At 46.2% G+C, this 26755-nt stretch overlaps 1 long non-coding RNA gene across 1 annotated transcript in view; it reads left to right on the top strand.

The window, feature by feature from the left end:
• Positions 1 to 26755, top strand: part of LOC311243694 — a 45423-nt gene that overhangs the window by 7213 nt on the left and 11455 nt on the right. The window contains exon 2 of the long non-coding RNA XR_014620668.1: positions 20305 to 20381. This is a non-coding gene — a long non-coding RNA (uncharacterized lncRNA). The remainder of the gene's footprint in view (positions 1 to 20304; positions 20382 to 26755) is intronic.

Raw genomic sequence — 26755 nt, 5'->3', positions numbered from 1 at the left:
ACTCCTCTGTGCAGACATCACTGACTTTCAACCCGATTGTGAACAAGATCAAGGTGTTGCCTGTTGTGAGTCGGACCAGAGACATGTTGTTGGATACAATTAAGCGAGTCTGTAACATTTAGAAGAAGAAAAAGAAGAAGAGAAGAAGAAGAAGAAGCAAAGGCCCTGGCCCAGAAGAGAGTGAGATGGAGAGCTCTGGTGGACGCCCTATGCCCCCCAACGGGGGTAAAGAGGATTAAGTCAAGTAACATTTAGAAAGTCGACGATTTACATGGATATTAAAATCTCCAATCAATCAGCTGTGTGGTTTTATATATATATATTATATATATATATATAATATATATATATATATATATATATATATATATATATATATATATATATATATATATATATATATATATATATTTTAGTTTTTTTGCTTATTTCTGTATGTACACTCGACGTGACTGTAATGAGGGAGACTTCAGTTGCGCCTTTCAAGTTTAAATAAAGGTTTGAAATAAATGAAAACAAGCATACACACAGGGGAGTAGCTGGGGGGGGAGGTTAGGATGATTCCAAGACCCAGCACTGGGGGGGGGGGGGGGGGGGGGGTCACAAAAGAAACAAACAGGTGCTTGTTACTCTGTTTGACAGAATGAGCTACAGAGCTACAGAGCACATCAAAATGTAAGTGTCTGTCAACCTAATAGTGTGCTTGAGTAGACTATTAAGTGTTGGAGATGGGATTACAGAGAGACAGGACAAGTAACAGCTTTTGTATGTTGAGTATCAGAAAACATTGTCACAAGAGTAGGGGAAAATATATGCTAGTGCGACTCAAGGTTCTTTGGTAGACTATTGCATTGGTCCATTCATTGAAGATGAACGCAATGCGACATCCTTTACTAGGCTCACCCACCAACAGTTCAGGTGCTGAACATACAGTTATCCTATATGAGTATAGCGAGCGCTCTGCACTCTAGTGGAACCCTATCCCTTATCAATCTAATACTGAATAATTTTCTTCACATGTACACACCCATCCGCCTGGCCACACCCACATCCGCTCCTCTACATAAGCGGGTCGTGGCCATACTAACAGCTCCTTCCCAAGTCTTTCACCAACGAAGGCGAAGACCACGGGGTCCTCAGTGAGTCAGTGGTCAGTGCAGAGCGCTCGCTATACTATGGTTATAGGATAACCGTATGTTATATATCGTATAGCTTACGCTCTGCACTCTAGTGGAACACAGGAGCTGAGCAGAGCGGAAGCTCGACAAATGTACCCGCTGAGGCCCCCCACAACCATCAGAACCGGGGAGGACCCGAGCCCCCGGACCCTCCTAGAGGGGGACGGAAGGGAATCGGATCCGACTGTGCAAAGAGGGTTTAGCAACTCAACGCACAGGGTGAGCAGATCGTGGGACTTACCTTCACACAGAAGGACCCGCGACTACTCAGGCGCGCATCCCACATGCCACTAGGGAACGAACGAAAAAAAAAAAGAAGAAAAAAAACGTTACATCACGGGGTCAAAGGTCAAGAACCCAACCCCATGGCAAGGCCATAGCAGCGGAGCGCGGAGGAGGACCCAGCCCCAGGAACAGCCTGAGGGTCAGGACCCCCCGGAAAGGGGGCCTGGTGAGGCCAACGATGCCGTAGCATCAAGACCCCACCAGACGGTCACTAGTGACACCACACCCCACATCGCCAGCGTATCGGACAGGGCCCAATCCAAGAGCAGGCCCTTCCCCCCTACAGCACGCCGCCCTGAAGCACTCCACAGAGGCTACACCCCCACAACACTGTGGGGCCAGTCGGCGCACCGGGGAGACAACCCCCAAAGAGGTTGATCCCTCAATCCTGGCAACAGGTCAAGAGCGTAACTCGACCTGTGCCCGGAGCACTGCGGACTAGACAGGCGTCTAAGGGGTCTACTTTTAACAGCACCCCGGCGGAAGGGGCGTTCGGTATGCTGTGCACCATGTCGCAGTCTCCACAAAACCCGACCCCCTAGAGAGGCCGAGGTAGAGAAGGCTGACACGATTGGCAGACGTCATGAAAAGTGCGGGGGCACACTCGCAGGCAGACGGGGACAAGCCCGGCCTAAACCCGAGAGTCGACTCTGCTACCAACACACCGGAGAACCAACCACCTCCCTATGTTTAGTTTAACAGGAGGCGGTTGTTCCCTTAACCCACCAGGAAAAACCTAGAAACAAAGTGTCTCAGTTTTCAAAGGGTTAACCCAGGCCAACAGGTCGACGGGAACGAGTCCGGACCTGGGCCTGGCGGACCGGGACCTACACAGGGATGCCTAGAGTGGTTGACAGCAACCACCTCGACAGCCCCCTCCCATAGCTGCCCAGCAGGGGGATGGAGGAGTGAATACAATGGAGAAGGACCAGGCCCCCTAACACAGCGCAAGGTACAACACAGTATGGACCAAGCACGTCACCGTTATGGGCAAGCCATAGTGGCATACACATGACACACATATCCACGACATCAATCCCTGCGAAGCCCGGACCGACCCGGCATTTTCCCCCCGGAAAAGCACAAAGTCCTTCGGGGTACCAGAACAGCAGATCTGCGCCCCGGCGGACAACGGGTTAACTGACTTGGTCCGGCGTGACCAGAACCAGTCCCGCATCCTAGTCACGCCGCCATCTTCAGTCCTAAGAGGGGGGTAGGTATGCGTGTCGATCTAAAACATCACAGAGGGCGCCACCAAGTGGACAGAACGTGAATGCGCTGCTCCTGGCGGCCCACCTCATGGCCGTGAGACCCCTCCGCCAATGTAATGATCTACTCCGTCATCTCCCCCCGGAGATGCACGTGAGTCATCGAGTCTTGCACTGGCGCTCGGTAGAGATAAAAAATCTCCTTCCTAGTCGCCCGCATAAAAAACACCGTTTCTATGAATTGGGCAACCAAGGCGCGCTGGCCCAAAAACGTGGTTCCACATAGGAAGCACCCAGGGCCAGCGCTATATGCACGTCAAGAACCCGAAACACATCAATGGTGAATTCTAATAAGAAAACAAGAAGACGACATTCCCTCCATGCTGTCTGGGACGAGCAGCAGGAAGCCGGTCAATAAGACACAGACACGGGCCTTATGAATGAATGAATGAATGAATGAATGAATGAATGAATGACCTTTATTTATAGAGCACCCTTCACAGCACGAATGCACAGGGTGCTTTACACTACATCTTAATATAAAAACACAATAAAAACAAAATCAGAAATAAATGACAACAGACAAACAGCAGTTAAAAACAGTGAAACCAGATAGAAAAAGTAGAATAAAAGAATTTGGATAAAATCATGAGTCACTAATAAAAACAACACTATAGAACAGAAAAAGGCGCCTATGTGTGATTAAAAGCCTGCCTGAACAAATGTGTTTTTAGTTGTTTTTTAAACGAGTTCTCAGAGGGGGCAGTTCGCAGGTCCAGGGGGAGAGCGTTCCAGAGCCTTGGTGCTGTCACCTCGAAGGCTCGATCACCCCTTGTTTTTAGCCTGGTCCTGGGGATCACTAGGAGGTGCTGATCGGCAGATCTGAGTGAGCGGGTGTTTGTGTAGGGATGGATGAGTTCCGTGATGTAGATAGGGGCCTGACCGTGAAGTGCTCTGAAAGTGAAAGTGAGGACTTTGAAGTGAATTCTGTAGTGTACCGGGAGCCAGTGCAGGGATACCAAAATGGGAGTGATGTGACATGATTTTTTTTGACCTTGTGAGTAGCCTATATGACGCGACTGAGGGCAACCCCGTCAATTCCGCTCCTCACATAAGAGGGGAAGACAGAAGTTCCCCCAGAGAGACCTCCACGTACTGTACAATTGAAAAAGATACATGCAATAATAATTGGGCCAAGTGACCAACAGCCCAATACACACTGTAATAGAGAGCAGAGCAGAAAACGAACAGTTTTCGAATGCAACGCATCATCCAACTTTGACAAAGACAGCGGTCTGCAGCACAGAGCCTGTAACCTCACGGACGTCTCCTGGCCAATAGGAAACGCACCCAGTGACGTATCCCATGGCCGGGGGGAAATCCCGTGACCCACCCATCCTAACAGGGAGTGGAACCAGGGAACCCCTTCCCCCTCCCTGTGACGCGCTGCCCCTCAGCCGACAGGGGGAAAATGACACGCAGGAGGTCCCACCTCCCGGCCAATCAGTAAAGGGGGGGGGGGGATTTGATCAGCCCACCCCTCATGACCCCTCACCCCTGATACGATGCAACAACAAAGCAGAGCCATGACACCAGTCGTAGCGTGCTACATGAAAGCGCATTAAACCTGTTAGGGGAACATCTTCACATTCTGCACGCCAGCCACAGACGATAACCTCGCCTGTGCAAAAACTGGTTTTATACACGGCTTCAGGCTCATGTGCGAACTTGCCACCTGAATGTTTACACCTTTACCCTAAAGGAAGAAAAAACACAGACCAAGAGAGGGGCCAAGGGCCCTGGTACAAGAGCTACACATGTAACGTCTGTAGGCCAACACCTAACCCAGTTGTGGATCCTAAACGTGAATACACTGTCGTACACTTTTACTGTTATGTAGACTGTTTTTATGTTTACGTGTGATGTATTGTGTATTGTGTACATGCACTTTTATTATCTTCTTCTTTCGTGTAACGTCAGAGGTCCAACTCCGTATCTTGTAGCCATGCCCTTAACTCTAGTCCCACGTCAAAGAGGCTGGCTTCCGAGGGTGGTTTGTATAGGGGGCAGATGGTCAGGATGTGGTCAACAGTCTGCTCAGGGTCTCCACACTCACCGCACATTTTATTGCCGTCTGATGTTTGCGGGTGTTATTGCTGTCATCTTGGCCAGGTCTCCCTTGCAAAAGAGATCTTGTATCTCAATGGGACTTCCTGGTTAAATAAAGGTTAAAAAAAAAAAAGAAAAAAAACGTGAATACGATACACACAACCCTCCATCACAACAAAAAAGGGCAAAAAGTTCACTCTCATTACTGTAAGAGGAACGCCGTTTTTTATGATGAGAGAAGACATAAGTCCTCGATTAAGTGCTGGTCACAGGCCTCGCTAAGTCTACATGACAGCGACCAAACAATCTTCAGAGAAAATGCCTCTCTCTAAGCAAGAGCGCAACCCCAGCAAAAGCTGAGGGATTTACACCGTATCCCCAAAAATATAGTCAATCATTTTGTAAACAAAATCATATTTGAGGGGAGGGGAGGGGGAGGGGCCAGGGGCAAACCGGGGTATAATTTCACCCACCCCTCACCACCTTACCCCTGATACGATGCCAAATGTGTAGAGTAAGCTTTACATCATGCACGCCAGCACAGCCGAAGACCTTGTTTGAACAGGTTTCCCACAGCTCTGCTTATGTGTGAAAAAAACTTGCCACTTGTTATTTTCATCATTACCCTCAAGTAAAGAATAACAAGCTAAGAGAGGGACTCAGCCCTCGATCACATGCCACTATGCACAGTATTGTAGGGTAACCCAGCCAGTTGTGGGCTCAGCCACGTTGTCTAAACGTTACATGAAGGCCGCAACACAGGTTGGTCTCCACGTCGACGAAGGCCTCTTGCTGGCTAGGCCAGAAGAAGCAATGGTCGGAGCCTAGCTCCGGCGTGACGCCCCCCTCCTGCAGCCGGTCATGGCGCAAAGATGACGTCGTAGTCAGAGTGCCAGGGCCTGCTATTCTCACGGCTACACCAATGGTTGTAGCACAAGCCAAACAGCTAACTCTAGGCTAACTGATAGCATCAAGCTAACGTTCCCAGCCGAGCGCAGCCGGCAGCTAACGTCGTAGCTAACAGCTAACTGGCTAACAGTTAGCTCAAACCGGCTATCGCTAGCCACTAGCTCACGCAGAAGCAAGCTAAGCGGCTACTACTGAAAACTGTACGACGTGAGAAGAGCAATACAGGCCAACACTTCAGACAGCCGCTGTCTTTTCCTCTACTTATCCGAAGAAAAAAGGGAAAAAGGCAACACACGTCCCTCTTCAGAACGGTGCTTACCAGACACAGCGGTGCCGGCAACAAGTCCCTCATTGTACGCGGGCTTATAGCCGACTTGAGCATGGAGATATTCTCATAACGAACACCAAGCTCACCTCCCTCGCGCCGGGTGATTTTCATCTTGAAAAGCGGGGCCAGCACGACGACAGTGGGTATCCGTTTGTCCAGAGACCCGGGGAATTGAACCGCAGATTCTGAATCACGGTCCCAGGAAAAACAAAGCTACAACTTCACTTGAGGAGGAGCTAATGTTTATCGTGGGGCATCAAACTAGAACCCCCTCCACGCCGCTAAGGGGCAGCGAAGATAATACTAGCCTGGAGCCGACCTTCGTAAGCTGTGTAGCTGTTCCCCCCACAACCGACACACCTGGTGCCTGCGTCGCAAAAAACATCACCCGCCCAGAGAGGCCGTCAGCCCCCACCCGGCCGATCGCCTCCCAAGCAAAGTGTCCAGCTGCAGAGCCGGAGGCAATGCCGGCGGGGATTGCTCAGCGACGCGAGCCCCTAATACGAACCGCCGGTGGAGGTCAGAATGATCATCATCTTCGTCCAGTGATTCCCAACCTGGGGTCCGCCAGGGGGCGCAGGGGGTCCGCCAGACCACAGACGATTTGAGTTTTTTTTTTTTTTTTTTTTTTTTTTTTCAAATAAATATTTAATTAGCATATTTTTATCATCAGAAGCATGAATAGTCTCTCCACTACAATAAAAAATAAAGATAAATAAATAAACATCTAGACATGATTTTTGAACGTTAACAGTAGGCTACCGGGTAGCCGCTAAAACGCGAATCAGTTGACTGTATCACTTTCCGTAGCTAGCCTAGCACGCTAGTTAACTTTCTCGGCTCATCTGCAGTCAGCCGCCAGAGGCGAAAATGTGTGACAAACGAAAAGGAGATGACGGCAGCTCATCTGCAAAAAAAGTTAGGACCTACAGCAATCGCGAAAATTACATCACCATGGGCTTCACTGAGGGACCAGACAAACGACCTGAGTGTGTGATTTGTGGAGAAAAGTTGGCAAACTCGAGCCTGAAGCCCAGCAAGCTGAAGAGACATCAGGCGTCTAAGCACCCAGAAACCGTTGGGAAGGATCCGGACTTTTTTCGGAGGAAAGAACAGTCTCTCAAGGTGAACAAGCCTGTTGATGTTAGAGTAGCGTGGAGCAGGGGTGGCAGTGATTTACAGAAGGCTACCGAAGCCTCCTTTGAGTGTTCGCTTTTAATTGCAAAAGCAAAGAAACCGCACAATATTGGCGAGCAGCTCATCAAACCAGCCTGCAACAAAATGGTTTAGAAACTGTGCGGCCCACAGGTGGCGGATAAACTAAAATCGGTACCACTCTCGAACAATGTAGTGAAAGACCGAATTGATAAGATGTCAAGTGATTGCGAGCAGCAGCTGTCAGAAAAGCTTAGAAAGGGTCCATTTGCCATACAACTTGATGAAACTACAACTGTCGCAGACGAGGCTGTGCTCATCGTTTATGTGCAATATATCGAAAATGAGGATCTGAAGCAGGACATTCTCATGTCAGTCAACCTTACTACCACCACTCGAGGTGAGGATATTTTTACTGCAGTGGATTCTTACTTCATTCAACATAAATGCAAACCGTTCACCATTAGGGCCTGATTTGAGAGGATGAATACAGGATTTGAATATTGGCCAAAATTTTGAAATACATATGGTGCAAGATGAGATTTGTTGATTGAAGGCACAAGTCAAAGAAGCATAGTGGGTCTAATTATGATGCATATGCCTGTGTATAAGCAGTTTGTTATTAAAATGACAAAAAAAGTATTAAAATGACAAAAAAAAATATTTTATGGTATTTTATAGGAGGGGGGTCCAGGAATTTCATCAGAGATGTTTGGGGGTCCCTGGGGGAAAAAAGGTTGGGAACCCCTGTTCTAATCTAGACACTCCGGTGGCGAAGACATTATCGCTGTATTTCCTCGAAAAATAGTGAGAGAGAAAACAAAGATATAATGTCAACGCAGCTCCTTTTCTCCAAACGTAACTCCTTTCCAATAACTATTTCGGCACTAAACTCAAGTGATGTATACAGACACTTGTCGGTGGTGAAAATAGGGAAGGAGCTGTTAGTATGGCCACGACCCCGCTTATGTAGAGGAGCGGATGTGGGTGTGGCCAGGCGGATGAGTGTGTACATGTGAAGAAAATTATTCAGTATTACAGTAGATTGATAAGGGATAGGGTTCCACTAGAGTGCAGAGCGTAAGCTATACGATATATAACTGCTGATCTGAATGTATAGGTAAAAACCACATTATGCGTTTTCATCAATAAATAAATGCCCCAAATTGTTTAAGCTTGCGCACTCGCATGGATTGGGGGCCCACAAATGGATTATGTCATGGGGCCAAGAATGTCCAGCTACGCCCCTGCACACACACACAAACCGAAATGGAAAACTCAATTATCATTGGACGTTCCATGTTAAGCCTTTCACTACCACACTACAGAAAGTTAACCCGTGATAGTAAAGGATTAACCTTCTGATTGAAAATTGATTGATTGAAAACTTTAATGAACAAATTAGCAGAATGGGTACAGTACAGTACAGCTCAATACGATCTGCAATCATTCATTCATTCATTCATTCATTCATTCATTCATTCATTCATTCATTCATTCATTCATTCGTTCATTCATCACCGCTTACATAGTAGGGCTGGATACTAATATAATACGAGATGACTTTCAAAATATGTGAGTGGATTCTTCACAACACATTGCAGCGTTCACAAAATGGATCTCGATCCAAGGATTTCACTGAAGTCCAAGTTCTTTCAGACGGCATCCTGCGTGAATACCAAACCAAGCGGCATTTCTCGGAGACGCTCTCTGATTGGCCGACGCCTGTTTCTACACTGGTTAAAGCTTAGGCACTCTTCGAAGTTGGTTAAGGTTAGAGTTTGTCTTAGAGCAGGACGATAGAACGCCAGGTAGTTTGCAGGCTGTTTGACGTGGAAATGGGCAAAGACACAGCTCGTCACGGATTGGCCAAACGCGTCAGTGGCCTATCAGAGAGCGTCAGTCAGTGCCAATCAGAGAGCGTCTCCGAGAAATGCGGCTTGGTTTGGTAATCACGCCGGCATCCTCACTTTGCATGACGCAGAAGACTGAACTGTGTTGTATCATGTGTTGCCACTAGAGGGCAGCATTTACTCTCGAAATACAGGGGAAGCTTGTGAGCGTCCACACAGAATACATGAATGAATGAATGAATGAAAACTTTATTTAACAGATTGCAGAATGGGTACAATACAGTACGGCTCAATACATACAATTGTTAAGGGGATGCAGACCTGAGAAAGACGTTTGTCTTGTTTCCATCAGGGTCCCCCATTTTCAATTCATATAGACATATATGACATACATGACATACAGATAGTCAGTACTGCTACATCTATACATTTATGACATACCAGATTTGCAAATACAGTACTGTTTGTGATACAGAAGGAGTCAAGAAAAGGGAGTATATACATTTGACGTAGAAACTGTACATTGGAGGTTGGGTGGGGGGGGTTGGGTACATTGGGATATTGACAACCATACTGGGTAATTTACATTGGAGGTGGTTGGGGGGGGGGGGGGGCGGGGGGCACACTGTATAAACAAGTAACACTGTACATTGAGGGGGGGGGGGAGGAGACACTGTACAAACAAACACAATTGTACATTGAACTATTGACAAAACCATACTAGGTAAATGACTGTACATTGGAGGGGGTTGGAATGATTGGGTTAGGATATTTACAGGGGCCAGTGTTGAATTGCAGTCTCCCGTAGGTGTCCCTTGAGAGAGGTTTTGAAAGTGGGTAGTGATCCACATTCCTTTACAGCTTTGGGTAGGGCGTTCCACATTGATGTGGCATAATTGCGAAACGTGTTTAGTCCCTTATTTGAGCCGAATCTGGGTTTGACATGATTTGTGGAGCTCCCTCTGGTGTTGTGATCGTGGTATTCACTGACCTTTGGGAAGTATTTTGACATGTACATGGGTACCTTGGTCGTGTAGTGTATCTTGTAGACCAGGCCCATTGCAAGTTGTTGTACTCTGTCGTCTACTCTAAGCCATCCTAGGTTGTCGAAGTGGGCAGGGGTGAGGTGGGTTCTAGGAGTAAGGTCAAGCAGTAGTCTGACCAGTTTGTTTTGAGATGTTTGTAATTTTGTTTTTAGCGCCTTTGAGGTGCTTTGGTACCATGAGGTGCAAGCATAGTCGTAGTACCCCTGAATGAGTGCTCCTGCCAGAGTCTTCAGGGTGTTCTTGTTTACCAGAGAGGAGATCCGGTACAAGAATCGAGTTCGTTGGTTGACTTTTTTTATTACATTGGATGCCATTTTGTCACAGGAGAGATTAGCCTCTAGGATGGACCCCAGGTAGGTAATTTCATCTTTCCTTGTGACAATATTGTCACCCACTGTAACTGAGAAGCCGTCGGTCTTGCTGAGTTTGTTATTTGAACCGAAGAGAATGGACTCTGTTTTGCCCATGTGTAATGATAGTTTGTTATCAGCGAGCCATATGCAGATTCTGCCTAGTTCCGAGCTGAGGGTTTTTTCAACCTGTAACTTGTTCTTGTCAGAGACCAGCAGGGCTGAGTCGTCCGCAAACAGGAACAAGTTGCAGTCACAAGCTGACGACATGTCATTTGCATAAATTAGGAACAGTAGCGGTCCTAGTATGCTTCCTTGTGGAACACCACAGCTCACTGTGAGGGGGGGGGATAGGGTACCGTTTACCTCCACCATCTGTTCCCTCCCCTCAAGGTAGGATTGCATCCAGCTCACTGATAGACTATCAAAACCAATTGCTTTTAGCTTGTCAATCAGAATGGAGTGATTGACCATGTCAAAGGCCTTTTGTAGGTCCAGCATGACCATGCCGCAGTATTTGCCTGCGTCCACCTCTTGTTTGATGTGGTCATTCAAATAGAGAAGGCATGTGTCAGTGGAGTGGGATGTTCTGAAGCCAGATTGGAATTCGTAGATTAGATTTTTTTCCGCTAGGTACTTTTCGACCTGTTCGTAGACTATTTTTTCCATGACTTTCGAGATGGAGGTGAGAATAGAAACAGGGCGGTAGTTGCCTGGGTCTAATTTGCTGCCCTTTTTGTGCAGAGGGGTCACCCTCGCAATTTTGAAGTCCTTGGGGACGTGTCCCTGTTTTATGGAGAGGTTTATTATGTGTGTGATGATTGGTGTGATGGCGGCTGCTGAGTCTCTGAGGAATTTGGAGGGGATGTTGTCATGGCCAGTGGCCTTGTTAGGTTGGAGGGCGCTCAGTTTATTGAGTACCTCATCTGTTGTTACCATTTCCAGCTTGAAGTCGTCCTTGCGGACCCCTAGGTTTTTGTAGAAAGCTACTATGTGTTCTACCCCATAAAGCCCTGAGTGGGAGGGTAGTTTGTTTACCAGTGTTGTGGCTATGTTTGTGAAGAAAATGTTTAAGTAATTGGCTACATCCAGCTTGTCTGTGATGAGCGTGTTGTCAGTTTTTATGTTTATGTTTGAGAATCTGGTTTTAAGTTTTTTACTGCATCCTAGTTGATTATTGAGTAATTTCCAAAGTTAACGTGGTTTGTTTTTGTTTTCCTCAGTTTTGTCATTGATGAAATTCTTTTTTGCAGTTTTGATCATGGAGTTTACGTCGTTTCTTAGTCTGTTTCTTTCTAGTTTGAGTTCAGTCACGTGGGCTTGGAGTTCACTGCTCGTGCTTTTAGTAAGCTTTGACTGACTTTTACGAAACTCAGAGCATTTTTTGTCTCTGGTTTTCATAGCGGCCAGTATTTCGGAGTGCATCCACGGCTCAGCGCGATTTTTTACCCTGGTGGTTCTTAGGGGGGCCATGTCGTTTAGTATTGCTGAGAATTTGGTTTTGAAACCAAGCCATGTTTCGTCAACCAGTGTACCATTGAGTTCATCTGACCAGTCCAGACTCTCCAGTTCAAGGTTGAAGGCCTCGCTAGAGTAGGTTTTGAGGTCTCTAGATGTGACTGTTTTGTGGCAGCCAGCCTTTTGTTTTAGTTTTTTTCGGGTACAGAATATCATATAATGATCACTTAACCCACATGCTATAACCCCTTTATTTGAGATCTTGGACTTGTCGGAGGTCAGAATGAGGTCAATGGTAGTCTGAGTTGATTCACATACACGTGTGGGTTGGGTGATTAGCTGGCTGAGGCCATGCAGATCACAAAACCTACTGAAGGCCTTGAAGACGGGTGCATCTTTTCGTTGCATATCCGTGTTCCAGTCTCCAATAAGAATTTTGTCTACATCCTCAACTCCAGCTAAACACCCATCCATTGTATCATAAAAGCCACTATGATCTGGCGGCCTGTAGACTGTGCCAACCATGTGATTGATTGATTGATTGATTGATTGATTGATTGATTGATTGATTGATTGAAAAGTTTATTAACAGATTGCAGAATGGGTACAGTACAGTAGCCTATAGCTCAATACATACAATTGTTAAGAAGGGGATGCAGACCAGAGAAAGACTTTCGTGATTGATTGATTGATTGATTGAAAACTTTAACAGATTATATATATATATATATATATATATATATATATATATATATATATATATATATATATATATATATATATATATATATATATATATATATATACTCTCTTTTTAGAATATTTTTGTACTCTGGTGTGTCATAAATGTCTAGATGTAGCAGTACTGTCTACCTGCGTATGTCATGTACCGGTATGTCATATATGTCATTATGAATTGAAAATGGGAGACCCGGCCTGATGTAAACAAGACGAAAGTCTTTCTCTGGTCTGCATCCCCTTAACAATTGTGTGTATTGAGCCGTACTGTATTGTACCCATTCTGCAACCTGTTAATACAATTTTCAATCAATCAATCAATCAATCAATCAATCAAAGCGCTTTACAATTTGTTCCTCACATTTTACCCATTCACTCACACATTCACGGCAGAGGCGACCATGCAATCTTTTGTTTGTTAAAATAAGTGGTAATAATAATTGCTGACGGCCATCACTGTCAGTGACACGGGTCTCCTATGTAGTAAACAGAAAACACATATTCTGGTATCCCGTTCCCACCAATCAGGAGAGAGAACTCCACACTGCAAAAAATGGTCTGACAAAAATAAGAAATATAGACTAGTTTTAGGCAAATAATATGAGCTTGAAACTATGTCAAATAATGTGCCAGTGCAGTACGCAAATCTGTCTTGTCAAGAATTCTTGAAAATTAAGTGGAAAGGGATACCAGAACATGTATCTTCTAACATGTACACTAACCAAGCTCCTGACCTGATGGACTAGACTCTGTGTTATGTTGTGCTGTGTCGTGCTGTGCTGTATTTATGTATTCATTGTGTCATGTTGTGCTGTATTATGTATCCATTGCTTGGAAGGAGGGGGGGGGGGGGGTAAATGTATCTATGTTCCAGTTTTATGTACTGTAGAGCTTCAATACACTCTGTACCGATCACCAATACCACCAACTTGGCAATAAAGGAATCTTGAATCTTGAATCTTGTTTACTGGAGAGACTGGGAGACCCATGTTACTGACCAGACATTCTATATCAGTGATGACTGTCGGAATGTAAAGCTGTTACACATAATTTAACAAAGAAATACCACTTACAGCACCTTTAAAACCCTTCTACACCTACGGGCCCCTCCTGGGGCCCAAATACCACTGCTGTTTTTCTGTACCGTCCGTAACTCTTTGAGTCTTTGCGCTATTGAAAAAAGCTCAGCGCCGTCTGAAAGCCAAGGAGCTGAGCTTTATTCACATATATTGCCTTTTACAGTCATCCAAAAACGGTGGGAGTTATTGAGGAAGTAAACACAAGTAGAATTCTACCTGCTTCAAGATCAACCACTAAGGTCAAAATTCCGTCGAAGTAGGGCGGCTGGGTAGCGCAGTGGACTAAGCGCTCGCCTACCACCACAGAGACTCTGGGATCGAATCCAGCTGTCAGCGGTACCTCCGGCTTGGTCAGTCGTCCCTACTAACACGATTGGCAGTGTTAGCGGGTGGGAAGCCGGCGGGGTGTGTGTGTGTGTCCTGGTCGTTGTAAACTGCGGTTCCTACTGGTCGGTCGGGGCGCCTGTTCAGCAGGGAGGGGATCGGGGGGAAATAGCATGAACCTGCGCACGCGTTACGTTCCCCCAGTGAGAGTCCTCGCTGTCAGGTGAAAAGAAGCGGCTGGCTGACTCCACATGTATCGGAGGAGGCATGTTGTAGTCTTCACCCTCCCTAGGCCGACAGTGGGACAATGCGCGCAACGACCAGGAAGGGAATTGGCATAACGACTAAATTGGGATGGGAGCAAAATACAGAAAAAAGTGAGCATTTTTTTTTTATAAAAAATAAAATAATAATCTTTATTCCGTCGAAGTACCACAAGGCCTGACATATGCCACAAGCCTTAACCTCTGTGACATTCCGTCGCGCTGTCTATCCTGCTGCACGTGAGGCGATGACTCGGTCGCTCAGCGAGATGCTATCAGATGCTGCTGCCGCGTGGCTCGTCCTTATCTTTACCAAAACCAAACGTGTTCACGTTCCCCCGCCCCGCGCGAGGACAGCGACGGTGAGAGGGAAGACTGGATTCCTACAGCGTGAGCACCTTGGCACCTCGGGGAGCCCCTGGCTGGAAGTCATTCGGCAGAGAGGAGTCGTAGTACGAGACTACAGGCTACAGCCACGGCCAGGGTCAGTTCAGCAGGCCTCACTTTAATAAGTGAAGCGGCTTCCAGCTCCAGATTGTGCTTTTATGTTTTATTTGATTGCTTGATTGTTTGATTATGATTGGGGGGGGGGGGGGGGGGGGGCATTTTAGGCGTCTACAAGGGCAGCAAACATAGATAAAACATCCCCCGTAACCCACAGGAAGTCTAACTTGGTAAGCTTACAGTTATTGTTCCTCTGGTGGTGGTGGTGGTGGTGGTGGTGGTGGTGGTGGTGGTTGCAGTAACTTTAGAATAGTGGGAGTAGCCCAGACGTGTCTTTGTGAGAAGTAAACTGAGATCTCTCGTGTTATCTGCGTATCTTGGAGGGTGCTATTTTGGGGGGGGGGGGTATGTTTTTTTGTGATAAGCAACACAGTGAGTTCTGTATATCGTTACTTCTCAAAGTGGGGTCTGTGAGCGGGCTCCGGGGTGGGGGGGGGGGGCCCAGCAAGACAAGGGGCTTTTAATTTAGCAGCACAGTGACAGAAAGTACAGGAATGACTTCTCCTGACTGTCGCTCGCACTAATTAGTCTATGAGGCTCGAGGTGACCGCTCGTTTGCAGCAGTGGCCCCCAGGCTATGGAATAAGATCGGCTCCCTCTGTGGATGCTTTTAAATCCTGCCTCAAAACCCACCTCTACTCCGTAGCATTTGGCTATAGGATTAATCCCCGCTCCCTTACCATTCTCTCTACATGTTTCTCTGTCAGCCTATAGTGCTTACTCGGTCCCCCTTGTGTTGCTGTTCTGTGTTCTGTAGTGTCCAGTTACTCTATTGTCATTCCCTGTGTCTTATGTACACTCTCAAAAAACACCTACGGGAGATTGCAATTCGAAACTGGCCCCTGTAAATGTCCTAACACAACCCCCCCCCAATGTACAGTAAATTACCAAGTATGGTCTTGTCAATATTCCAATGTACAGTTTTGTTTGTACAGTTGTACAGTGTCCCCCACCCACCCCTCCTACCCAACCCCCCCCCCCCCCCCCCCACCCACCCAACCACCCAACCACCTCCAATGTACAGTTCAATCAATCAATCATGTCTTACCGTACTGTCTGTTGCATAGTCCTACTCCCACAACATAATCGGCTAGTCTCCTATGTCTTACTATATTGTCGGCTGTATAGTCTTTGTGTCATAACTAGGGATGCTCGATATTGGCTTTTTTACCGATACCGATATACCGATATTGTCCAACTCTTAATTTCCGATACCGATATCAACCGATATCAACCGATACCGATATATGCAGGGTTTTTCCCCCAAAAAACGTAATAATTTCAGGTAATTAACATTACATATCTCTTGTTGTGGAATTAACACAACATTATGCATACTTTTGACAATAAATAAAATCAGAATTTGTTCTTACTTGCTTGCCTGGGTAAATAAAGGTTCTATAAATGTAAAAAAAAAATGAAAACCGATAGATATTTTACGATATCACATTTTAATGCAGATATCGGCCGATAATATCGGTAGGCCGATAATATCGGACATCCCTAGTCATAACATATTGTCTACTGTACTATGTCATACTGATTCTCTCTCCGTGTCAGAGTTCACGACCTTGAGCTCTAACCACCGTCTGTCAAGTTCTACCTGTTTTAGTTTATCTCTTCGTTTGTCCTCGTTCTTTCTGGACATGTTGTTGTGATTTGAAATGCTGCTATTTATGACTGTTTTTTTCTGTGTGTAACTCGCCACTGCAAATGAGGGACACCTCTGTGCCTTCACGAGGATGAATAAAGGTTTGAAATGAAATCATATCTAACAACAAACATCTTCTGAGACGGTGGTCCCTGGGGACAAACCCTGATGAAATGGGGGGTCTGTGGTCTGTTACATGAATGAATGAATGAATGAATGAATGAATGAATGAATGAATGAATGAATGAATGAATGAATGAATGAATGAATGAATGAATGAATGAATGAATGAATGAATGAAAACTGTATTTAACAGATGGCAGAATGGGTACAATACAGTACGGCTCAATACCCACAATTGTTAAGGGAATGCAGACCAGAGAAAGACTTTCATCTTGTTTACACCAGGGTCCCCCATTTTCAATTCATCATAGTGGTGGTCCTTGTGCAAGACTAGAAAGCGGGGATCTTTGATTAAACACCTGCTATCAGAAGAATAGACAGTCAGAAATAATTTTCTTTTTTTTAACTCATAATTATATAAGAGCGCTATACAAGAATGCTGCCGTCTTTATGAGGTGCTTGCTTGCCATACCTGGTCACATTCAGCCTTGTCTGCCTCATCCTTTAAAGTTGTCTCATGTTTGGTCTCAAAATGGCCTTTAACACTTAATGTTTGGCAAACAACAACAGACTGACCCTTCTGATCGGCTCTGACCCTGAAATGTCCCTGGTATATCAGTCAAACTACCATAAATAACGGCTGTGAAAGAGGTACTCGTCATGGGGAAGGAGAGGCCACATCAACATTTAGAAAACGGTTCCTCTCTTACGCAATTGCTAGCGTGCCATTGGTTAAGATACCGCGTGCCAATGGTGGCACTCGTGCCTAAGGTCGCTGACCCCTGCTCCAGATTAACATTTGTCACAATTTCTTACGTCCCTCTTCTTTATTGTTCAGTTGCGCATGCGGGTCAGTTCAGGAACGTGACCCGTTCACACTGGAATCTGATATTGGGCACATTTAAAAAAAAAAAAAAAAAAAATGTTAACAGCCAAACAAAAAATATCTGATCTGAGCAATAAATCAGAATTGAGCACTAAGAATGAATGAATGAATTTGATTTGTATAGCGCTTTTCCAAACAAAGTTACAAAGTGCTTTTTACAGACATGTTAAAAACAGCAAACGGCTAACATCAGGAAAAATCAAATAGAAAATAAAACAAGAGAAAAAGAGACAAAAAAAAATTTCAAACAGGATTTGTAGGCAGATTGATAAAACAGCTTATGCAATCAGAGCTGACCTAAACCCATAACATTCGGAATTTATTTTATTTTTTTAAACAGATAAGGGCGGCTGGGTGGCGTAGCGGAGATTGCGCTCGTCACCAATGCAAGAGACTCCGGTATCGAATCCCAGTACGATTTTGAGACGGTACCCATACTTTCACTTAAGTATAATTGCTGGGTACTTTTTACACCCCTGCGTGTGCCTAATTATGAAACAGCATACGTAGGAAACAGGTGTTGGAGTTCCAGTAATGGAACAATGAAGACAGGAGAGGCAGTGTCAATCTACCACACTCCTACATCGCTAATGGGGGAGATGGGGGGGCGACAGTGGCTCGGGAGGTAGAGCAGTTGTCTGGTAATCCGGAGGTTTTCCCGGTTCGATTCCCGTTCGATTCCGTGTGTCGAAGGGTCCTTGAGCAAGACACTTAACCCCTAATTGCTCCTGATGAGCAGGTTGTGGCACCTTGCGTGGCCTCCTCCATCGTCGGTGTGTGAATGTGTGAGTTAACGGGTGAAATGGGACGAACAAATTGTAAAGCGCTTTAGATAAAAGCTGCTATATATAAATGCAGCCATTTACCGTTTACCATTGACAGAACATAGTTACGTAGAGCCTGTGTGGAACAGCAGGGGGGGGGGGTGACTGGAGTAGTGAGCTCAGAACAGAGTTACTTAGAGCAGTGGTTCTCAAACTACGGGTTGCGACCCAAATTGGGGTCGCGGGTAGGTGACAGCACATTGGCAAGTAAACATTATTATTTAAAATTTTTTACTGTTCTGGCAAATTATTTTGGTTAAATATGCCTCGTTTTATAAATGTGTATTGATAACATAGTGCTGCAATTAAATGTTCTAATAAATATGCACGATCAAGTTCCACAACATGTGCTTTTATTTTGATATTCCTTAATTCCACGCTTTGAAATATCCTAAATAAAATGGGGTCGCGGTGTGAAAAAGTTTGAGAACCCCTGACTTAGAGCCTGTGTGGAACAGCGGGGGGGGGGGGGGGGGGTGACTGGAGCGGTGAGCTCAGGACAGGAAGGCGAGCCCTTTGCGGGGAACAATGGCTGGGAGATGTGTGTTACGCAATGTTTCCAGTCTGCAGGACACAGACCATAATACCGCTGTAGCTGGAGATGGAGATGGATGGAAAACCAAGTCAAATAGAGAGGGGTCCTCTTGTCCTGTCCCATCCTGCCCTGTCCTCTCCTGTCCTGTCCTCTCCTGTCCTGTCCTCTCCTGTCCTGTCCTGTTCTCTCCTCTCCTGTCCTGTCCTGTCCTGTCCTCTCCTGTCCTGTTCTCTCCTCTCCTGTCCTGTCCTGTCCTCTCCTGTCCCATCCTGCCCTGTCCTCTCCTGTCCTGTCCTCTCCTGTCCTGTCCTGTCCTCTCCTGTCCTGTCCTGTCCTCTCCTGTCCTGTCCTCTCCTGTCCTGTCCTGCTCTGTCCTCTCCTGTCCTGTCCTCTCCTGTCCTGTCCTCTCCTGTCCTGTCCTGCTCTGTCCTCTCCTGTCCTGTCCTCTCCTGTCCTGCTCTCTCCTGTCCTGTCCTCTCCTGTCCTGCTCTCTCCTGTCCTGTTCTCTCCTGTCCTGTCCTCTCCTGTCCTGTTCTCTCCTGTCCTGTCCTCTCCTGTCCTGCTCTGTCCTGTCCTGCCCTGCCCTGTCCTCTCCTGTCCTGTCCTCTCCTGTCCTGTTCTCTCCTGTCCTGTTCTCTCCTGCCCTGCCCTGTCCTCTCCTGTCCTGTCCTCTCCTGTCCTCTCCTGTCCTGTCCTCTCCTGTCCTGTTCTCTCCTGTCCTGTCCTCTCCTGTCCTGTCCTCTCCTGTCCTCTCCTGTCCTGTCCTCTCCTGTCCTGTTCTCTCCTGTCCTGTCCTCTCCTGTTCTCTCCTGTCCTGTCCTGCTCTGTCCTCTCCTGTCCTGTCCTGTCCTGTTCTCTCCTGTCCTGTCCTCTCCTGTCCTGTTCTCTCCTGTCCTGTCCTCTCCTGTTCTCTCCTGTCCTGTCCTGCTCTGTCCTCTCCTGTCCTCTCCTGTCCTGCTCTGTCCTGTCCTGTCCTGTCCTGTCCTGCTCTGTCCTGCTCTGTCCTGCTCTGTCCTGTCCTGTCCTGTCAATATAGACTTATGTCTCAATGCTAGTTGTCGTATACTGTATATATATATATTTAACCTTTATTTACCCAGGCAAGCAAGTAAGAACAAATTCTTATTTTATTTATTGTGAAAAGTATGCATAATGTTGTGTTTTTTTGGGGGGGGAACCCTGCATATATCGGTATCGGTTGATATCGGTATCGGAAATTAAGAGTTGGACAATATCGGTATATCGGATATCGGTAAAAAAGCCAACATCGAACATCCCTACTTACTACCATAGTGTCTTTATACCTGTATCACTGTACATATTAATACTACAACTCTGTACATACATTGATAGAGTAGTACTGATGTATATGTTTTATGTAATAATTACCATCAGACGACCATGATTACCAGGGGTATTTCATTAGTCACTTCTCTGGTTTAAAAAGATAATAATACTACAAATCAATTCTCATCTTGTCCCCCAATTTATGATATAGATGCAGATACTGACGCCATGTTCTCTCTGGAAATCAAGTCCATCCATCTCAGACGAGTGACGACGGACCTGGAGGAAGTAAGTCACCTGTAAAAAGGAACACGCCAACATTTTGGGAAATCAGCTTACAGTCTTCTCCAGAGAGAGACAATCCAATCCAATCCACTTTATTTATAAAGCACATTTAAAAACAACAAAGTTGACCAAAGTGCTGTACAAGTCCACAACATGAGCTAAAACATAAAAACATAAACATTTTATAAAAGCACACGATAAAAACAAGTAGCCTACAATATGTCACATAAAAAGGCAGGTCTCTCAAAAACTGTTTAAAACACAGAAAGCCAGACCAAATAGATGTGTCTTGAGGCGTGATTTGAACACCTGCAGAGTGGGGGCCTGCCTAACATGCAGAGTGGGGGCCTGAATGACATGCAGAGTGGGGGCCTGCCTGACATGCAGAGTGGGGGCCTGCCTAACATGCAGAGTGGGGGCCTGCCTAACATGCAGAGTGGGGGCCTGAATGACATGCAGAGTGGGGGCCTGCCTGACATGCAGAGTGGGGGCCTGTCTAACATGCAGAGTGGGGGCCTGCCTAACATGCAGAGTGGGGGCCTGCCTAACATGCAGAGTGGGGGCCTGTCTAACATGCAGAGTGGGGGCCTGTCTAACATGCAGAGTGGGGGCCTGTCTAACATGCAGAGTGGGGGCCTGCCTAACATGCAGAGTGGGGGCCTGCCTAACATGCAGAGTGGGGGCCTGCCTAACATGCAGAGTGGGGGCCTGTCTAACATGCAGAGTGGGGGCTTGCCTAACATGCAGAGTGGGGGCCTGCCTAACATGCAGAGTGGGGGCCTGCCTAACATGCAGAGTGGGGGCCTGTCTAACATGCAGAGTGGGGGCCTGCCTAACATGCAGAGTGGGGGCCTACCTAACATGCAGAGTGGGAGCCTGTCTGACATGCAGAGTGGGGGCCTGCCTAACATGCAGAGTGGGGGCCTGTCTGACATGCAGAGTGGGGGCCTGCCTGACATGCAGAGTGGGGGCCTGTCTGACATGCAGAGTGGGGGCCTGCCTAACATGCAGAGTGGGGGCCTGTCTGACATGCAGAGTGGGGGCCTGCCTAACATGCAGAGTGGGGGCCTGCCTAACATGCAGAGTGGGGGCCTGTCTAACATGCAGTGGCAGCTGCAGAGGTTTGGGGCTGCCACAGCGAAAGCACGGTCCCCCCCCCTAAGCTTCAGCCTGGACTTTGGAACAGCCAAGAGGAGGACAAGAAGATAGATACCAGTTTCCTCTCTGTGCGTTCACTAGAAAGCTATCTGGCTGCACGTGACGTTAGCCTAGCTTAGCACAATGAATGGAAGTGGACAGTGCCGGTTAGCCTGGGCATTGTCCAACTAACACCTCTCCCGAAGCTTAACCGGCACTGTCCGCTTCCATTCATTTGAAACTTGGGGCGCTGCAGTGTTGAGTGCATAGTAGTATAGAGACATATTGGTATAGCAGGTAGTAATATAGGCAAGGAAGATTAATTAGTGGAAGAGTGCATGATAGTGTGATACATGATAGTAGAAAATGACCACTAACCTTCTTACTGTCTTGTACTATCATGCACTCCTCCTATATATACTAATATATCTCTACTACTATGCACTCAACACTGCGGCGCCCAAGTTTCAGCACTGTTTGATGAACATTGTTATACTCGGCTGAAAGAGTTGTACCCTTCCTGCTGACTTGTCGTACACAACTTCCCGCGTTGGATAAAAGCGTTCAGCTAAATGACTAAATGTAATGTAAATGTATAGGTTTCTTTCTTTTTCTTCTTCTTTAATTTCATATATCGATTGAACAAGTGTGTTTTTAAGTCGACGGTGAAAGATTGGTCGTGTTTGTCGACCGTCCTAACTGTGGCGGGAAGTCCGTTGAACCCCGGACAGACCGTCTGCTTATGGATTTACTAATGGGGGGAGAGAGCAACAAGGTGTCTGTTCAGGCTCGCCATCCCCACGTCTTACCCGCCGTCTGCCCTTCAAGCCGTTTATCTGTGTGCTGCAGTCTAATCGGCCCGGCTAACTGCTAGCTAGACTAATCTGTGTAGCCATGTGTCCACACTGCAGGGTTAGCCGGGCAGCTGCACAACCTGATAAGTTCAGGTCCTAATGTACAGTCTCCTCCCCATCATAATCTCTGTTAGGATCTCTGGGTAACAGTACTGTATATTTGCATATCGTATTTATGTCACAAATGTAACAGTACTATATACCTGTATGTCATGTATGTCCCTATGTCATAAATGTCATGATGTCATGTGTACAGTGTCCCCCCCCCTACCCAACCCCCCCCCCCCCCCCCCCCGCCTACAATGTACAGCCCCCACCCACCCACCCAACCCCACCCCACCCACCCAACCTCCCCAATGTACAGTTTCTACGTCAAATGTATATACACTCTTTTTCTGGACACTTTTTGTATCACAAACAGTACTGTATTTGCAAATCTGATATGTCATAAATGTATAGATGTAGCAGTACTGTCTATCTGTATGTCATGTATGTCATATATGTTATAAACTTTTCAATCAATCACTTCAATCAATGTTGTGTATGTCATAAATGTCACTATGAATTGAATATGGGGGACCCTGATGTAAACAGAACAAAAGTCTTTCTCTGGTCTGCATCCCCTTAACAATTGTGTGTATTGAGCCGTACTGTATTGTACCCATTCTGCAATCTGTTAAATAAAGTTTTCATTCATTCACTCTCTCTCTCTCTTTCTGTATTGTATTATTTCTCTCTCTCTCTCTTTCTGTATTGTATTATTTCTCTCTCTCTCTCTCTCTTTCTGTATTGTATTATTTCTCTCTCTCTTTCTGTATTGTATTATTTCTCTCTCTCTCTTTCTGCATTGTATTATTTCTCTCTCTTTCTGTGTTGTATTATGTATCTCTCTCTCTCTTTCTGTATTGTATTATTTCTCTCTCTCTCTTTCTGTATTGTATTAGTTCTCTCTCGCTTTCTGTATTGTATTATTTCTCTCTCTCTCTCTCTTTGTGTATTGTATTATTTCTCTCTCTCTCACACTGTATTGTATTATTTCTCTCTCTCTCTCTCTCTCTCACTGTATTGTATTATTTCTCTCTCTCTCTCTCTCTCTCTTTCTGTATTGTATTATTTCTCTCTCTCTCTTTCTGTATTGTATTATTTCTCTCTCTCACTGTATTGTATTATTTCTCTCTCTCTCTCTCTCTCTCTCTCTCTCTCTCTCTCTCTCTCTCTCTCTCTCTCTCTCTCTCTCTCTCTCTCTCTCTCTCTCTCTCTCTCTCTCTCTCTCTCTCACTGTATTGTATTATTTCTCTCTCTCTCTCTCTCTCTCTCTCTCTCTCTCTCTCTCTCTCTCTCTCTCTCACTGTATTGTATTATTTCTCTCTCTTTCTCACTGTATTGTATTATTTCTCTCTCTCTCCCCCCCTCTCTCTGTCTCCCCCTCTCTCTGTCTCCCCCTCTCTCTGTCTCCCCCCTCTCTCTGTCCCCCCCCTCTCTCTGTCTCCCCCCATCTCTCTCTCCCTCTCTCTGTCTCCCCCCTCTCTGTCTCCCCCCTCTCTCTGTCTCCCCCCTCTCTCTGTCCCCCCCCTCTCTCTGTCTCCCCCATCTCTCTCTGTCTCCCCCCTCTCTGTCCCCCCCCTCTCTCTGTCTCCCCCATCTCTCTCTCCCTCTCTCTGTCTCCCCCCTCTCTGTCTCCCCCTCTCTCTGTCTCCCCCCTCTCTCTGTCTCCCCCTCTCTCTGTCTCCCCCTCTCTCTGTCTCCCCCCTCTCTCTGTCTCCCCCCCTCTCTCTCTCCCCCCCTCTCTCTGTCTCCCCCCCCTCTCTCCCCCCTCTCTCTGTCTCCCCCCTCTCTCTCTCTGTCTCCCCCCTCTCTCTGTCTCCCCCCTCTCTCTCTCCCCCCCTCGCTCTGTCTCCCCCCCTCTCTCCCCCCTCTCTCTGTCTCCCCCCCCTCTCTCTGTCTCCCCCCTCTCTCTCTCTGTCCCCCCCCCCTCTCTCTCTACCTCTCTCACGCATTATGCTTCTTTATCCTTGACTGAATCTCATTAACCTCCAGTACAGGAGGCTATCAGGGGAGAGGCTGAGTGCAGGCACCTGCCTGCTTTAGATGTGTGTACAGTGTCGTTAGAGGATTAAACATTAGCCTGCTATGTGCTACACAAAAGAGGAAAATCCACAACGAATGAATGTAGTTACTGTTATAGAGGGGCGGCGCGTTGATTTCATTCTAAATCAAAATCCACCTAATGAATGGACACCGGTTAAGGTTATGAAGAGTCTCTTTTCAGAGAACTGTCTGTCCCTCACCTGTCTGTACTTACATAGTCCCTTACTACTGTATATCTATATCTGTATATATCCTACTCTAGTTACGCTGCTGGTCAGTAGTCATACTGTCTCTATTTATATAATACAACTCTCTGTACATACATCTGATTAGCACTACATCACTGAGGCGACAGTGGCTCAGGAGGTAGAGCACTCGTCTGGCAATCCAGAGGTTCCCGGTTTGATTCCCGCTCCTCTGGGCAGCATGTTGATGTGTCCTTGAGCAAGACACTTAACCCCTAATTGCTCCCGATGAGCAGGTTGGCACCTTGCATGGTTGCCTCCGCCATCGGTGTGTGAATGTGTGAGTGAATGTGTCAAATGTGAGGAACAAATTGTAAAGTGCTTTGGGCTAAAAGCTCTATATAAAAAGCAGCCATTTGTATATTCTGTACCCAGTTTATTCACCTGTATATTGCTGTTGCACTTTACTGCTACATTTGCACTCTGGTTAGATGCCTTAACTTCTTTTAGTTGTACTGTACTTGTGCTGCATGATGGCAATACATTTTAATGTAATCTAATCTAAACTCCAAGGTGTGCGCCTGTGCTGAGAGGGATGGGGGGGGGGGGGGGGGGGGGCTTCGAAACTCCACTGTTGAATTGATTGATTGATTGATTGATTGATTGATTGATTGATTGATTGATTGATTGATTGATTGATTGATTGAAAACGTTATTAACAGATTGCAGAATGGGTACAATACAGTACGGCTCAATACACAATTGTTAAGGGGATGCAGACCAGAGAAAGACTTTCGTCTTGTTTACATCAGGGTCCCCCCTTTTCAATTCATCATAACATACATGACATACAGATATAGACAGTACTGCTACATCTAGACATTTATGACATCAGATTTACAAATACAGTACTGTTTGTGTGATACAAAAAGAGTCCAGGGATGGGGGGGGGCCTTCGAAACTCCACTGTGCTGAGAGAGGGATGGGGCCGAACTTGACCAAACAAATCGGCGTCGCCTCCTAGAGGCTGTAAACGCAGGTCTGGGCTTCGAGGAAGAGAGCAGCCCTAGTCGGCAGTCAGTAGTACGAGCCGATAATATGATCCGTTCGATTTTTAGTGTTGTTGTTTTTCTTAGCCATTAAAAATGTGGAATCCTGGATGTAGTACGCTATCGGTATGCGGTGTCACAAACGATCCGGTGTGTGTGTGCGTGTGTGTGTGCGCGCATGCAACGGGTTAGAAGATAATAATGTTTGGAGGTGTTGATGACTTCGCGTGTAAATCCTGCAGCTCTCTGCACCGGGTGAGAAATTAAGTTGCTCTTGATCTGATGAGAGAGAAGAAGATGCATTTGTTTCGGACTCACAATTACCAAGTGTTCCCGCCGGACCGCTGCTCTGTGGGGAGTCGGACGCCGAGCATCCGAGGCGTCAGCTGGGTATGAAGTTTTATGAACCGCTCTATAATTTATCGATCCCTCTATTGATCCCTCTACTAGAGATCGAACCCTCCACCTCACAGTCACAGAACCTGGCAGGTGTAGCAGCTAGGCGACGCGTACCGTTCTGGGTAATCACGAGATGGTCGTGTTTATTTAATATAGTCACATTTACATTTCTGAAATAAACCAAATGGCTTGGTTTGAGCTCGTATTCCTCCTCGCTGCGCATATTTTGCATTTAAAACTCTCATAGAAAAGTTAATGTGCACTATAATCCCCCTCATAGTCCTGGTTATTTAGCATTTAAAACTCGCATAGAAAAGTAAATGTCACTATAATCCCTCACATTCCTGGTTATTTAGCATTTATTAAAACTCATAGAAATGTAAATTATGTGGCTATATAATCCCTCGTATTCCTGGTCATTTTTGCATTTAAAACTCACATAGAAATGTAAATGTCACTATAATCCCTCACTATATGTCACTGTGTAGGCTTTTGGTAAACGGTAGAGGTGAGTCAGAGTAGGAATGCGTTTTGATTTTGTGTTATTATTATCACCACTGGGAAGCAGATTATACTTGTCAGGGTTCCAGGGGCTGTTATCTTCAGCCTTGTGAGATAGGTAGGTAGTCAAGTTGAAACAACATGGTGTGTGAATAACAGTCAGC

This window comes from Notolepis coatsorum (genome assembly GCF_963971535.1).
Source record: "Notolepis coatsorum genome assembly, chromosome: 17".
NCBI classification, from domain to species: domain Eukaryota; kingdom Metazoa; phylum Chordata; class Actinopteri; order Aulopiformes; family Paralepididae; genus Notolepis; species Notolepis coatsorum.
Note: the sequence above shows the minus strand (reverse complement) of the source record. Positions and strands in the feature narration are given on the sequence as shown.